The 15,545-nt window shown below is 42.7% G+C and overlaps 10 non-coding genes across 10 annotated transcripts; all 10 read right to left on the bottom strand.

Annotated features, from left to right (window-relative positions):
• Positions 1 to 2,208: 2,208 nt before the first annotated feature.
• trnap-agg (transfer RNA proline (anticodon AGG)) lies at positions 2,209 to 2,280 on the bottom strand. The gene has a single exon. It is a non-coding gene; the product is annotated as a tRNA-Pro (tRNA).
• A 1,186-nt stretch (positions 2,281 to 3,466) lies between these two features.
• trnap-ugg (transfer RNA proline (anticodon UGG)) lies at positions 3,467 to 3,538 on the bottom strand. Its single transcript has one exon. It is a non-coding gene; the product is annotated as a tRNA-Pro (tRNA).
• Positions 3,539 to 5,422: 1,884 nt separating this feature from the next.
• Positions 5,423 to 5,494, bottom strand: trnap-ugg (transfer RNA proline (anticodon UGG)). The gene has a single exon. It is a non-coding gene; the product is annotated as a tRNA-Pro (tRNA).
• Positions 5,495 to 7,792: 2,298 nt separating this feature from the next.
• On the bottom strand, positions 7,793 to 7,864 carry trnap-ugg (transfer RNA proline (anticodon UGG)). Its single transcript has one exon. It is a non-coding gene; the product is annotated as a tRNA-Pro (tRNA).
• Positions 7,865 to 8,610: 746 nt separating this feature from the next.
• Positions 8,611 to 8,682, bottom strand: trnap-ugg (transfer RNA proline (anticodon UGG)). The gene has a single exon. It is a non-coding gene; the product is annotated as a tRNA-Pro (tRNA).
• A 748-nt stretch (positions 8,683 to 9,430) lies between these two features.
• On the bottom strand, positions 9,431 to 9,502 carry trnap-agg (transfer RNA proline (anticodon AGG)). Its single transcript has one exon. It is a non-coding gene; the product is annotated as a tRNA-Pro (tRNA).
• Positions 9,503 to 11,294: 1,792 nt separating this feature from the next.
• On the bottom strand, positions 11,295 to 11,366 carry trnap-ugg (transfer RNA proline (anticodon UGG)). Its single transcript has one exon. It is a non-coding gene; the product is annotated as a tRNA-Pro (tRNA).
• Positions 11,367 to 11,745: 379 nt separating this feature from the next.
• Positions 11,746 to 11,817, bottom strand: trnap-ugg (transfer RNA proline (anticodon UGG)). The gene has a single exon. It is a non-coding gene; the product is annotated as a tRNA-Pro (tRNA).
• A 621-nt stretch (positions 11,818 to 12,438) lies between these two features.
• trnap-agg (transfer RNA proline (anticodon AGG)) lies at positions 12,439 to 12,510 on the bottom strand. Its single transcript has one exon. It is a non-coding gene; the product is annotated as a tRNA-Pro (tRNA).
• A 634-nt stretch (positions 12,511 to 13,144) lies between these two features.
• trnap-ugg (transfer RNA proline (anticodon UGG)) lies at positions 13,145 to 13,216 on the bottom strand. Its single transcript has one exon. It is a non-coding gene; the product is annotated as a tRNA-Pro (tRNA).
• Positions 13,217 to 15,545: the final 2,329 nt, after the last annotated feature.

The raw sequence follows: 15,545 nt of genomic DNA, 5'->3' as shown, positions 1-15,545 counted from the left end.
CATTGACCTTTAAAAGTCATAGGTATCAGATCGGCAACACATCCATGCTTGGAATGGAAAACATGCAATTACTCTGTCAAATTTCATGGTGCTCAAACCCACAATTCCTCGTAAAGCTTGGTATAGTAAGGCTGTTTTTATATTTGTCGACTTTCGTAGGTGAAAGTCTTCCTAAAAAGGGTCTGTGGAATAGATGTCGCAGTCAAGGGCTCGTCCGGGATTTGAACCCGGGACCTCTCGCAATTTGTGTATTGGCAACCTCACTACATTGAAAGTGTTACCATCTCTTTTCTTGTATGCATCTCAATGAACTTGAGGAGAGCATTTGAACTCTCTTTTGAGAGAGTATATCCAAAAATCTCCTCTTTGGTCTTCCTCTAGACCTCTTGCCTGGCAGCTCCAACCTCAGCATCCTTTATCCGATATACTGTTTTCACCATCTCTCCTCTGAATAAGTCCAAACCACTTCAATCTAGCCTCTCTGACTTTATCTCCAAAACATCTAACATAAGCTGTCCCTCTGATGTACTCATGCCTGATCCTATCCATCCTCGTCACTCCCAATGAGAACCTCAACATCTTAAGCTCTGCTACCTCCAGCTCTGCCTCCTGTCTTTTCTACAGAAGCCAATGGCAAGAAGCTAGTGAAGGCAAAATATGATACAGTCAGCACTTTTGCTGCAAATAGTTTGCTTCATTGAAAGTGACACCTTCTCGCTAAATTTTTGCACCTCAGTGTATTCTACAATGGCATTTTAGTATACTGCATTGACCTTTAAAAGTCATAGGTATCAGATCGGCAACACATCCATGCTTGGAATGGAAAACATGCAATTACTCTGTCAAATTTCGTGGTGCTCAAACCCACAATTCCTCGTAAAGCTTGGTATTGTAAGGCTGTTTTTATACTTGTCGACTTTCGTAGGTGAAAGTCTTCCTAAAAACGGTGTGTGGAATAGATGTCGCAGTCAAGGGCTCGTCCGGGATTTGATCCCTGGACCTCTCGCAACCAAAGCGAGAATCATACCCCTAGACCAACGAGCCTCGCGTCCAGTGGGCTTGTAATGAGTTCAGCCCTACTATCCAAATGAAGAACAAGAACTTCAGTCATTCTCAAACTGAGAAATTCATGTTGTGTAAATTTCCGACAAAAACATTAATGTGAGGACATACTCCATTGACAGAGAAAGGTTGTGGTTTCCAGATCAGCAAAACACGAGTGAGTGGAATCTTGTCTCGTTCTAGTAACAACTTTCACAGCAACACTTGCATCTGGTCTTGTGGTTACACGTGGAAAGCGTTACATCTTCTTTTCTCATAGACATTGAATTTAGCATTCAGGGCTCGTCCGGAGACTTCTCACACCCTAAGCGAGAATCATACCCCTAGACCAACGATCCATATAAAGACGAGAGATTTGCAGAGTTTGTGATCTAATACCCCATTTGTAGACAGAATTTACTCACCTTTAGATTGGCCAATTTGTGTATTGGCAACCTCACTACATTGAAAGTGTTACCATCTCTTTTCTTGTATGCATCTCAATGAACTTGTGGAGAGCATTTGAACTCTCTTTTGAGAGAGTATATCTAAAAATCTCCTTTTTGGTCTTCCTCTAGACCTCTTGCCTGGCAGCTCCAACCTCAGCATCTTTTATCCGATATACTGTTTTCACCATCTCTCCTCTGAATAAGTCCAAACCACTTCAATCTAGCCTTTACTTTATCTCCAAAACATCTAACATGAGCTGTCCCTCTGATGTACTCATGCCTGATCCTATCCATCCTCGTCACTCCCAATGAGAACCTCAACATCTTAAGCTCTGCTACCTCCAGCTCTGCCTCCTGTCTTTTCGACAGAAGCCAATGGCAAGAAGCTAGTGAAGGCAAAATATGATACAGTCAGCACTTTTGCTGCAAATAGTTTGCTTCATTGAAATTGACACCTTCTCGCTAAATTTTTGCACCTCAGTGTATTCTACAATGGCATTTTAGTATAATGCATTGACCTTTAAAAGTCATAGGTATCACATCGGCAACACATCCATGCTTGGAATGGAAAACATGCAATTACTCTGTCAAATTTCGTGGTGCTCAAACCCACAATTCCTCATAAAGCTTGCTATGGTAAGGCTGTTTTCATACTTGTCAACTTTCATAGGTGAAAGTTTTCCTGAGAACAGATCTGTGGAATAGATGTCGCAGTCAAGGGCTCGTCCAGGATTTGAACCTGGGACCTCTCGCACCCTAAGCGAGAATCATACCCCTAGACCAACGAGCCACATAAAGAAAAGCGAATTGCAGAGTTTATACTGCATTGACCTTTAAAAGTCATAGGTATCAGATCGGCAACACATCCATGCTTGGAATGGAAAAAATGCAATTACTCTGTCAAATTTTGTGGTTCTCAAACCCACAATTCCTCATAAAGCTTGCTATGGTAAGGCTGTTTTCATACTTGTCGACTTTCATAGGTGAAAGTTTTCCTAAGAATAGATCTGTGGAAAAAATGTCGCAGTCAAGGGCTTGTCCGGGATTTGAACCCGGGACCTCTCGCACCCAAAGCGAGAATCATACCCCTAGACCAAGGCTAGTGAAGGCAAAATATGAATTTACAGAATTTACTCACCTTTAGATTGGCCAATTTGTGTATTGGCAACCTCACTACATTGAAAGTGTTACCATCTCTTTTCTTGTATGCATGTCAATGAACTTGAGGAGAGCATTTGAACTCTCTTTTGAGAGAGTATATCCAAAAATCTCCTCTTTGGTCTTCCTCTAGACCTCTTGCCTGGCAGCTCCAACCTCAGCATCCTTCTACCGACATATTGACAATCTCTCCTCTGAACATGTCCAAACCACCTCAATCTGGCCTCTCTGACTTTATCTCCAAAACATCTAACATGAGCTGTCCCTCTGATGTACTCATGCCTGATCCTATCCATCCTCGTCACTCCCAATGAGAACCTCAACATCTTAAGCTCTGCTACCTCCAGCTCTGCCTCCTGTCTTTTCTACAGTGCCACTGTCTCTAAGCCGAAAAACATCGCTGGTCTCACCACCGTCTTGAACACCTTTGCTTTCATTCTCGCTGATACTCTTTTATAGCAAAACACACCTGACACTTTTCTCCACCCGTTCCAACCTGCTTGCACTCGCCTCTTCACGTCACGTCTACTGTCAAAATATGAATTTACAGAATTTACTCACCTTTAAATGTTTGCACCTCAGTGTATTCTACAATGGCATTTTAGTATACTGCATTGACCTTTAAAAGTCATAGGTATCAGATCGGCAACACATCCATGCTTGGAATGGAAAAAATGCAATTACTCTGTCAAATTTTGTGGTGCTCAAACCCACAATTCCTCATAAAGCTTGGTATAGTAAGGCTATTTTTATACTTGTCGACTTTCGTAGGTGAAAGTCTTCCTAAAAAAGGTCTGTGGAATAGATGTCGCAGTCAAGGGCTCGTCCGAGATTTGAACCCGGGACCTCTCGCACCCAAAGCGAGAATCATACCCCTAGACCAACGAGCCTCGCGTCCAGTGGGCTTGTAATGAGTTCAGCCCTACTATCCAAATGAAGAACAAGAAGTTCAGTTATTCTCAAACTGAGAAATTCATGTTGTGTAAATTTCCGACAAAAACATTAATGTGAGGACATACTCCATTGACAGAGAAAGGTTGTGGTTTCCAGATCAGCAAAACACGAGTGAGTGGAATCTTGTCTCGTTCTAGTAACAACTTTCACAGCAAAACTTGCATCTGGTCTTGTGGTTACACGTGGAAAGCGTTACATCTTCTCTTCTCATAGACATTGAATTTAGCATTCAGGGCTCGTCCGGAGACTTCTCACACCCTAAGCGAGAATCATTCCCCTAGACCAAGGCTAGTGAAGGCAAAATAGGAATTTACAGAATTTACTCACCGTTAGATTGGCCAATTTGTGTTTTGGCAACCTCACTACATTGAAAGTTTTACCATCTCTTTTCTTGTATGCATCTCAATGAACTTGAGGAGAGCATTTGAACTCTCTTTTGAGAGAGTATATCCAAAAATCTCCTCTTTGGTCTTCCTCTAGACCTCTTGCCTGGCAGCTCCAACCTCAGCATCCTTCTACCGACATATTGACAGTCTCTCCTCTGAACATGTCCAAACCACCTCAATCTGGCCTCTCTGACTTTATCTCCAAAACATCTAACATGAGCTGTCCCTCTGATGTACTCATGCCTGATCCCATCCATTCACGTCACGTCTACTGTCAGTCCTACGTTCTTAGCTTTCCTCTTCTCTCTCTGTCTACAAACAAACCTTCCTCCTCTCCTTCTTCGACCAACAGTAGGCTTGCATTCTGAGACTGAAGTGGCCTATTGGGATGATATGGTACCATGAGGTCTTTTAGATATGATGGAGCTTGACCCTTTAGAGCTTTATATGTAAGAAGCAGGGTTTTGCATTCTGTTCTAGATTTGTTGAGAAGCCATTGGCAAGAAGCTAGTGAAGGCAAAATATGATACAGTCAGCACTTTTGCTGCAAATAGTTTGCTTTATTGAAAGTGACACCTTCTCGCTAAATGTTTGCACCTCAGTGTATTCTTCAATGGCATTTTAGTATACTGCATTGACCTTTAAAAGTCATAGGTATCAGATCGGCAACACATCCATGCTTGGAATGGAAAACATGCAATTACTCTGTCAAATTTCGTGGTGCTCAAACCCACAATTCCTCATAAAGCTTGGTATAGTAAGGCTGTTTTTCTACTTGTCGACTTTCGTAGGTGAAAGTCTTCCTAAAAAGGGTTTGTGGAATAGATGTCGCAGTCAAGCGCTCGTCCGGAATTTGAACCCAGGACCTCTCGCACCCAAAGCGAGAATCATACCCCTAGACCAACGAGCCTCGTGTCCGGTGGTTTTGTATTGAGTTCAGCCGGTTCAGCAAAACACGAGTGAGTGGAATCTTGTCTCGTCTAGTAACAACTTTCACAGCAAAACTTGCATCTGGTCTTGTGGTTACACGTGGAAAGCGTTACATCCTCTCTTCTCATAGACATTGAATTTAGCATTCAGGGCTCGTCCGGAGACCTCTCACACCCTAAGCGAAAATCATTCCCCTAGACCAAGGCTAGTGAAGGCAAAATATGATACAGTCAGCTCTTGACTTTTGAAAGTCGGGTTTTCCAAATCGGCAAAACATCAATAACATCATTAATAACATCATTACTTGGCATCTTGTGTCGTGTACTAACTAAAGTTTCCTGTGTTTGCACAAGGAAAAAATGTAATTACTCTGACAAAGTTTGTGGTGCTCAAACCCACAATTCCTCATAAAGCTTGCTATGGTAAGGCTGTTTTCATACTTGTCGACTTTCATAGGTGAAAGTTTTCCTGAGAACAGATCTGTGGAATAGATGTCGCAGTCAAGGGCTCGTCCGGGATTTGATCCCGGGACGTCTCACACCCAAAGCGAGAATCATACCCCTAGACCAACGAGCCATATAAAGAGTCTCTAAGCCGAAAAACATCGCTGGTCTCACCACTGTCTTGAACACCTTTGCTTTCATTCTCGCTGATACTCTTTTATCGCAAAACACACCTGACACTTTTCTCCACCCGTTCCAACCTGCTTGCACTCGCCTCTTCACGTCACGTCTACTGTCAGTCCTACGTTCTTAGCTTTCCTCTTCTCTCTCTGTCTACAAACAAACCTTCCTCCTCTCCTTCTTCGACCAACAGTAGGCTTGCATTCTGAGACTGAAGTGGCCTATTGTGATGATATGGTACCATGAGGTCTTTTAGATATGATGGAGCTTGACCCTTTAGAGCTTTATATGTAAGAAGCAGGGTTTTACATTCTGTTCTAGATTTGTTGAGAAGCCAATGGAAAGAAGCTAGTGAAGGCAAAATATGTAACAGTCCGCACTTTTGCTGCAAATAGTTTGCTTCATTGAAAGTGACACCTTCTCGCTAAATGTTTGCACCTCAGTGTATTCTACAATGGCATTTTAGTATACTGCATTGACCTTTAAAAGTCATAGGTATCAGATCGGCAACACATCCATGCTTGGAATGGAAAACATCCAATTACTCTGTCAAATTTCATGGTGCTCAAACCCACAATTCCTCGTAAAGCTTGGTATAGTAAGGCTGTTTTTATACTTGTCGACTTTCGTAGGTGAAAGTCTTCCTAAAAAGGGTCTGTGGAATAGATGTCGCAGTCAAGGGCTCGTCCGGGATTTGAACCCGGGACCTCTCGCAATTTGTGTATTGGCAACCTCACTACATTGAAAGTGTTACCATCTCTTTTCTTGTATGCATCTCAATGAACTTGAGGAGAGCATTTGAACTCTCTTTTGAGAGAGTATATCCAAAAATCTCCTCTTTGGTCTTCCTCTAGGCCTCTTGCCTGGCAGCTCCAACCTCAGCATCCTTTATCCGATATACTGTTTTCACCATCTCTCCTCTGAATAAGTCCAAACCACTTCAATCTAGCCTCTCTGACTTTATCTCCAAAACATCTAACATAAGCTGTCCCTCTGATGTACTCATGCCTGATCCTATCCATCCTCGTCACTCCCAATGAGAACCTCAACATCTTAAGCTCTGCTACCTCCAGCTCTGCCTCCTGTCTTTTCTACAGAAGCCAATGGCAAGAAGCTAGTGAAGGCAAAATATGATACAGTCAGCACTTTTGCTGCAAATAGTTTGCTTCATTGAAAGTGACACCTTCTCGCTAAATTTTTGCACCTCAGTGTATTCTACAATGGCATTTTAGTATACTGCATTGACCTTTAAAAGGCATAGGTATCAGATCGGCAACACATCCATGCTTGGAATGGAAAACATGCAATTACTCTGTCAAATTTCGTGGTGCTCAAACCCACAATTCCTCATAAAGCTTGGTATTGTAAGGCTGTTTTTATACTTGTCGACTTTCGTAGGTGAAAGTCTTCCTAAAAACGGTGTGTGGAATAGATGTCGCAGTCAAGGGCTCGTCCGGGATTTGATCCCTGGACCTCTCGCAACCAAAGCGAGAATCATACCCCTAGACCAACGAGCCTCGCGTCCAGTGGGCTTGTAATGAGTTCAGCCCTACTATCCAAATGAAGAACAAGAACTTCAGTCATTCTCAAACTGAGAAATTCATGTTGTGTAAATTTCCGACAAAAACATTAATGTGAGGACATACTCCATTGACAGAGAAAGGTTGTGGTTTCCAGATCAGCAAAACACGAGTGAGTGGAATCTTGTCTCGTTCTAGTAACAACTTTCACAGCAACACTTGCATCTGGTCTTGTGGTTACACGTGGAAAGCGTTACATCTTCTTTTCTCATAGACATTGAATTTAGCATTCAGGGCTCGTCCGGAGACTTCTCACACCCTAAGCGAGAATCATACCCCTAGACCAACGATCCATATAAAGACGAGAGATTTGCAGAGTTTGTGATCTAATACCCCATTTGTAGACAGAATTTACTCACCTTTAGATTGGCCAATTTGTGTATTGGCAACCTCACTACATTGAAAGTGTTACCATCTCTTTTCTTGTATGCATCTCAATGAACTTGAGGAGAGCATTTGAACTCTCTTTTGAGAGAGTATATCTAAAAATCTGCTCTTTGTTCTTCCTCTAGACCTCTTGCCTGGCAGCTCCAACCTCAGCATCCTTCCTTCTGGTGCTCAAACCCACAATTCCTCATAAAGCTTGGTATAGTAAGGCTGTTTTTATACTTGTCGACTTTCGTAGGTGAAAGTCTTCCTAAAAAGGGTCTGAGAATAGATGTAGCAGTCAAGGGCTCGTCCGGGATTTGAACCCGGGACCTCTCGCACCCAAAGCGAGAATCATACCCCTAGACCAACGAGCCTTTTCTCCACCCGTTCCAACCTGCTTGCACTCACCTCACTACATTGAAAGTGTTACCATCTCTTTTCTTGTATGCATCTCAATGAACTTGTGGAGAGCATTTGAACTCTCTTTTGAGAGAGTATATCTAAAAATCTCCTTTTTGGTCTTCCTCTAGACCTCTTGCCTGGCAGCTCCAACCTCAGCATCTTTTATCCGATATACTGTTTTCACCATCTCTCCTCTGAATAAGTCCAAACCACTTCAATCTAGCCTCTCTGACTTTATCTCCAAAACATCTAACATGAGCTGTCCCTCTGATGTACTCATGCCTGATCCTATCCATCCTCGTCACTCCCAATGAGAACCTCAACATCTTAAGCTCTGCTACCTCCAGCTCTGCCTCCTGTCTTTTCGACAGAAGCCAATGGCAAGAAGCTAGTGAAGGCAAAATATGATACAGTCAGCACTTTTGCTGCAAATAGTTTGCTTCATTGAAATTGACACCTTCTCGCTAAATTTTTGCACCTCAGTGTATTCTACAATGGCATTTTAGTATAATGCATTGACCTTTAAAAGTCATAGGTATCACATCGGCAACACATCCATGCTTGGAATGGAAAACATGCAATTACTCTGTCAAATTTCGTGGTGCTCAAACCCACAATTCCTCATAAAGCTTGGTATAGTAAGGCTGTTTTTATACTTGTCGACTTTCGTAGGTGAAAGTCTTCCTAAAAAGGGTCTGAGAATAGATGTAGCAGTCAAGGGCTCGTCCGGGATTTGAACCCGGGACCTCTCGCACCCAAAGCGAGAATCATACCCCTAGACCAACGAGCCTTTTCTCCACCCGTTCCAACCTGCTTGCACTCACCTCACTACATTGAAAGTGTTACCATCTCTTTTCTTGTATGCATCTCAATGAACTTGTGGAGAGCATTTGAACTCTCTTTTGAGAGAGTATATCTAAAAATCTCCTTTTTGGTCTTCCTCTAGACCTCTTGCCTGGCAGCTCCAACCTCAGCATCATTTATCCGATATACTGTTTTCACCATCTCTCCTCTGAATAAGTCCAAACCACTTCAATCTAGCCTCTCTGACTTTATCTCCAAAACATCTAACATGAGCTGTCCCTCTGATGTACTCATGCCTGATCCTATCCATCCTCGTCACTCCCAATGAGAACCTCAACATCTTAAGCTCTGCTACCTCCAGCTCTGCCTCCTGTCTTTTCGACAGAAGCCAATGGCAAGAAGCTAGTGAAGGCAAAATATGATACAGTCAGCACTTTTGCTGCAAATAGTTTGCTTCATTGAAATTGACACCTTCTCGCTAAATTTTTGCACCTCAGTGTATTCTACAATGGCATTTTAGTATAATGCATTGACCTTTAAAAGTCATAGGTATCACATCGGCAACACATCCATGCTTGGAATGGAAAACATGCAATTACTCTGTCAAATTTCGTGGTGCTCAAACCCACAATTCCTCATAAAGCTTGCTATGGTAAAGCTGTTTTCATACTTGTCAACTTTCATAGGTGAAAGTTTTCCTGAGAACAGATCTGTGGAATAGATGTCGCAGTCAAGGGCTCGTCCAGGATTTGAACCTGGGACCTCTCGCACCCTAAGCGAGAATCATACCCCTAGACCAACGAGCCACATAAAGAAAAGCGAATTGCAGAGTTTGTAAACTAATATCCCATTTGAAGACAGAATTTACTCACCTTTAGTTTGGCCAATTTGTGCTACCTCAAGCTCTGCCTCCTGTCTTTTCTACAGTGCCACTGTCTCTAAGCCGAAAAACATCGCTGGTCTCACCACTGTCTTGAACACCTTTGCTTTCATTCTCGCTGATACTCTTTTATCGCAAAACACACCTGACACTTTTCTCCACCCGTTCCAACCTGCTTGCACTCGCCTCTTCACGTCACGTCTACTGTCAGTCCTACGTTCTTAGCTTTCCTCTTCTCTCTCTGTCTACAAACAAACCTTCCTCCTCTCCTTCTTCGACCAACAGTAGGCTTGCATTCTGAGACTGAAGTGGCCTATTGGGATGATATGGTACCATGAGGTCTTTTAGATATGATGGAGCTTGACCCTTTAGAGCTTTATATGTAAGAAGCAGGGTTTTACATTCTGTTCGAGATTTGTTGAGAAAACAATGGAAAGAAGCTAGTGAAGGCAAAATATGATACAGTCCGCACTTTTGCTGCAAATAGTTTCCTTCATTGAAAGTGACACCTTCTCGCTAAATGTTTGCACCTCAGTGTATTCTACAATGGCATTTTAGTATACTGCATTGACCTTTAAAAGTCATAGGTATCAGATCGGCAACACATCCATGCTTGGAATGGAAAAAATGCAATTACTCTGTCAAATTTTGTGGTTCTCAAACCCACAATTCCTCATAAAGCTTGCTATGGTAAGGCTGTTTTCATACTTGTCGACTTTCATAGGTGAAAGTTTTCCTAAGAATAGATCTGTGGAAAAAATGTCGCAGTCAAGGGCTTGTCCGGGATTTGAACCCGGGACCTCTCGCACCCAAAGCGAGAATCATACCCCTAGACCAAGGCTAGTGAAGGCAAAATATGAATTTACAGAATTTACTCACCTTTAGATTGGCCAATTTGTGTATTGGCAACCTCACTACATTGAAAGTGTTACCATCTCTTTTCTTGTATGCATGTCAATGAACGTGAGGAGAGCATTTGAACTCTCTTTTGAGAGAGTATATCCAAAAATCTCCTCTTTGGTCTTCCTCTAGACCTCTTGCCTGGCAGCTCCAACCTCAGCATCCTTCTACCGACATATTGACAATCTCTCCTCTGAACATGTCCAAACCACCTCAATCTGGCCTCTCTGACTTTATCTCCAAAACATCTAACATGAGCTGTCCCTCTGATGTACTCATGCCTGATCCTATCCATCCTCGTCACTCCCAATGAGAACCTCAACATCTTAAGCTCTGCTACCTCCAGCTCTGCCTCCTGTCTTTTCTACAGTGCCACTGTCTCTAAGCCGAAAAACATCGCTGGTCTCACCACCGTCTTGAACACCTTTGCTTTCATTCTCGCTGATACTCTTTTATCGCAAAACACACCTGACACTTTTCTCCACCCGTTCCAACCTGCTTGCACTCGCCTCTTCACGTCACGTCTACTGTCAAAATATGAATTTACAGAATTTACTCACCTTTAAATGTTTGCACCTCAGTGTATTCTACAATGGCATTTTAGTATACTGCATTGACCTTTAAAAGTCATAGGTATCAGATCGGCAACACATCCATGCTTGGAATGGAAAAAATGCAATTACTCTGTCAAATTTTGTGGTGCTCAAACCCACAATTCCTCATAAAGCTTGCTATGGTAAGGCTGTTTTCATACTTGTCGACTTTCATAGGTGAAAGTTTTCCTGAGAACAGATCTGTGGAATAGATGTCGCAGTCAAGGGCTCGTCCGGGATTTGAACCCGGGACCTCTCACACCCAAAGCAAGAATCATACCCCTAGACCAACGAGCCATATAAAGACGACCGAATTGCAGAGTTTGTGAACTAATACCCCATTTGTAGACAGAATTTACTCACCTTTAGATTGGCCAATTTGTGTATTGGCAACCTCACTACATTGAAAGTTTTACCATCTCTTTTCTTGTATGCATCTCAATGAACTTGAGGAGAGCATTTGAACTCTTTTTTGAGAGAGTATATCTAAAAATCTCCTCTTTGTTCTTCCTCTAGACCTCTTGCCTGGCAGCTCCAACCTCAGCATCCTTCCTTCTGGTGCTCAAACCCACAATTCCTCATAAAGCTTGGTATAGTAAGGCTGTTTTTTTACTTGTCGACTTTCGTAGGTGAAAGTCTTCCTAAAAAAGGGTCTGAGAATAGATGTCGCAGTCAAGGGCTCGTCCGGGATGTGAACCCAGGACCTCTCGCACCCAAAGCGAGAATCATACCCCTAGACCAACGAGCCTCGCGTCTGGTGGGTTTTTAATGAGTTCAGCCCTACTATCCAAATGAAGAACAAGAACTTCAGTCATTCTCAAATTGAGAAATTCATGTTGTGTAAATTTCCGACAAAAACATTAATGTGAGGACATACTCCATTGACAGAGAAAGGTTGTGGTTTCCAGATGAGCAAAACACGAGTGAGTGGAATCTTGTCTCGTCTAGTAACAACTTTCACAGCAAAACTTGCATCTGGTCATGTGGTTACACGTGGAAAGCGTTACATCCTCTCTTCTCATAGACATTGAATTTAGCATTCAGGGCTCGTCCGGAGACCTCTCACACCCTAAGCGAGAATCATTCCCCTAGACCAAGGCTAGTGAAGGCAAAATATGATAGTCAGCTCTTGACTTTTGAAAGCAAACAAATCGGCAAAACATCAATACTTGGCATCTTGTGTCGTGTACTAACTAAAGTTTCCTGTGTTTGCATAAGGAAAAAATGCAATTACTCTGTCAAAGTTTGTGGTGCTCAAACCCACAATTCCTCATAAAGCTTGCTATGGTAAGGCTGTTTTCATACTTATCGACTTTCATAGGTGAAAGTTTTCCTGAGAATAGATCTGTGGAATAGATGTCGCAGTCAAGGGCTCGTCCGGGATTTGAACCCGGGACCTCTCGCACCCTAAGCAAGAATCATACCCCTAGACCAACGAGCAAAACACACCTGACACTTGTCTCCACCCGTTCCAACCTGATTGCACTCGCCTCTTCACGTCACGTCTACTGTCAGTCCTACGTTCTTAGCTTTCCTCTTCTCTCTCTGTCTACAAACAAACCTTCCTCCTCTCCTTCTTCGACCAACAGTAGGCTTGCATTCTGAGACTGAAGTGGCCTATTGGGATGATATGGTACCATGAGGTCTTTTAGATATGATGGAGCTTGACCCTTTAGAGCTTTATATGTAAGAAGCAGGGTTTTACATTCTGTTCTAGATTTGTTGAGAAGCCAATGGAAAGAAGCTAGTGAAGGCAAAATATGATACAGTCAGCACTTTTGCTGCAAATAGTTTGCTTCATTGAAAGTGACACCTTCTCGCTAAATGTTTGCACCTCAGTGTATTCTACAATGGCATTTTAGTATACTGCATTGACCTTTAAAAGTCATAGGTATCAGATCGGCAACACATCCATGCTTGGAATGGAAAAAAGGCAGTTACTCTGTCTAATTTTGTGGTGCTCAAACCCACAATTCCTCATAAAGCTTGCTATGGTAAGGCTGTTTTTATACTTGTCGACTTTCGTAGGTGAAAGTCTTCCTAAAAAAGGTCTGTGGAATAGATGTCGCAGTCAACGGCTCGTCCGGGATTTAAACCCGGGACCTCTCGCACCCAAAGCTAGAATCATACCCCTAGACCAACGAGCCTCGCGTCCAGTGGGCTTGTAATGAGTTCAGCCCTACTATCCAAATGAAGAACAAGAACTTCAGTCATTCTCAAACTGAGAAATTCATGTTGTGTAAATTTCCGACAAAAACATTAATGTGAGGACATACTCCATTGACAGAGAAAGGTTGTGGTTTCCAGATCAGCAAAACACGAGTGAGTGGAATCTTGTCTCGTTCTAGTAACAACTTTCAAAGCGTTACATCTTCTCTTCTCATAGACATTGAATTTAGCATTCAGGGCTCGTCCGGAGACTTCTCACACCCTAAGCGAGAATCATTCCCCTAGACCAAGGCTAGTGAAGGCAAAATATGAATTTACAGAATTTACTCACCTTTAGATTAGCCAATTTGTGTTTTGGCAACCTCACTACATTGAAAGTGTTACCATCTCTTTTCTTGTATGCATCTCAATGAACTTGAGGAGAGCATTTGAACTCTCTTTTGAGAGAGTATATCCAAAAATCTCCTCTTTGGTCTTCCTCTAGACCTCTTGCCTGGCAGCTCCAACCTCAGCATCCTTCTACCGACATATTGACAGTCTCTCCTCTGAACATGTCCAAACCACCTCAATCTGGCCTCTCTGACTTTATCTCCAAAACATCTAACATGAGCTGTCCCTCTGATGTACTCATGCCTGATCCCATCCATCCTCGTCACTCCCAATGAGAACCTCAACATCTTAAGCTCTGCTACCTCCAGCTCTGCCTCCTGTCTTTTCTACAGTGCCACTGTCTCTAAGCCGAAAAACATCGCTGGTCTCACCACCGTCTTGAACACCTTTGCTTTCATTCTCGCTGATACTCTTTTATGGCAAAACACACCTGACACTTGTCTCCACCCGTTCCAACCTGCTTGCACTCGCCTCTTCACGTCACGTCTACTGTCAGTCCTACGTTCTTAGCTTTCCTCTTCTCTCTCTGTCTACAAACAAACCTTCCTCCTCTCCTTCTTTGACCAACAGTAGGTTTGCATTCTGAGACTGAAGTGGCCTATTGGGATGATATGGTACCATGAGGTCTTTTAGATATGATGGAGCTTGACCCTTTAGAGCTTTATATGTAAGAAGCAGGGTTTTACATTCTGTTCTAGATTTGTTGAGAAGCCAATGGAAAGAAGCTAGTGAAGGCAAAATATGATACAGTCCGCACTTTTGCTGCAAATAGTTTGCTTCATTGAAAGTGACACCTTCTCGCTAAATGTTTGCACCTCAGTGTATTCTACAATGGCATTTTAGTATACTGCATTGACCTTTAAAAGTCAAAGGTATCAGATCGGCAACACATCCATCCATCCAATCTTGTCTCATTTGCAAACCAGTGGTAGCAATGTCTGCAGTGAAAGAAAAGCCTTACATCTTTGCTTCATTTGTTTGTATTTTTAAAAAAATGTTAACTCATAGGCCAATATTGACATTGAATGAGTCTGTAGACCCAACATCGCAGCCCAGCGATTGCGTATATAGCTCCTGGGGGCGGGCCATAGGCTGGGCTTAATGCAAGCAGAGAAACTTTGCACAGCTATGGAGGCGCCTTAGTAATATCACATAACCTTCATAGAATTACTACTTCTTACTGTGTTTGAAATGAGTATGTTTGACTTTGAGCTGGATGAAGTCAATGTTACCAGCGTTGGATTTGGCATCATGTGGATTGTATTTTGTTTTTACATTATTTGAAATGGGCTGATTTGTTTGAAAGTTGACGACGATATTATCGCCACTGTACGGACGATTTGTTATCATAACGAATCTGCAAATTAACGAAGAAATTAACACCGATGTTACCTTGATGATGTCACCCAGGGGAATGAATCTCCGTTGGGGCATGCTCCCACCAGCCATCTCGCTTCAGGCTGGAGCCTTATCGGGGGCTTACCCGCCTCAGTTATATACTCAATGGAACATCAGTGTTGGTTAGGAGGCACCACTGAATCCATGGGGTTATTATAGAAAATTAACCCGCCTCCGTGACTGCACCCCATTGTTTGTATATAATAAATAAATGATGGTGTCCCTCTGTCCCAGCTGATGAACAGCCCAGTAGCAGTTGCCTTTTTGCTATCCTGGTACTTTCTACCAACTACAAATGTTATGATGTTTCTGTCATCATGAAAGACATTCTTCTTTAATGTACAAGACACCCCTCGTGTGCTTCAAATGGAGCTCACTGACCTGCAGTGCAACTCTGACCTCAAAGCCAAGTTTAGGGAGGTAAGTGGAAAAGCAGACAAGCTTGGGCAATTTTTGAGAGAATGGACACCTGGTCCCCTGAGCTTACCAGAATGTTCAAGCGGACCATGTGCCTTTTTG

Source organism: Channa argus, chromosome 4 (assembly GCF_033026475.1).
Source record: "Channa argus isolate prfri chromosome 4, Channa argus male v1.0, whole genome shotgun sequence".
NCBI lineage: Eukaryota > Metazoa > Chordata > Actinopteri > Anabantiformes > Channidae > Channa > Channa argus.
The sequence above is the reverse complement of the archived record's forward strand: the minus strand, read 5'-3'. Positions and strand labels throughout refer to the sequence as shown.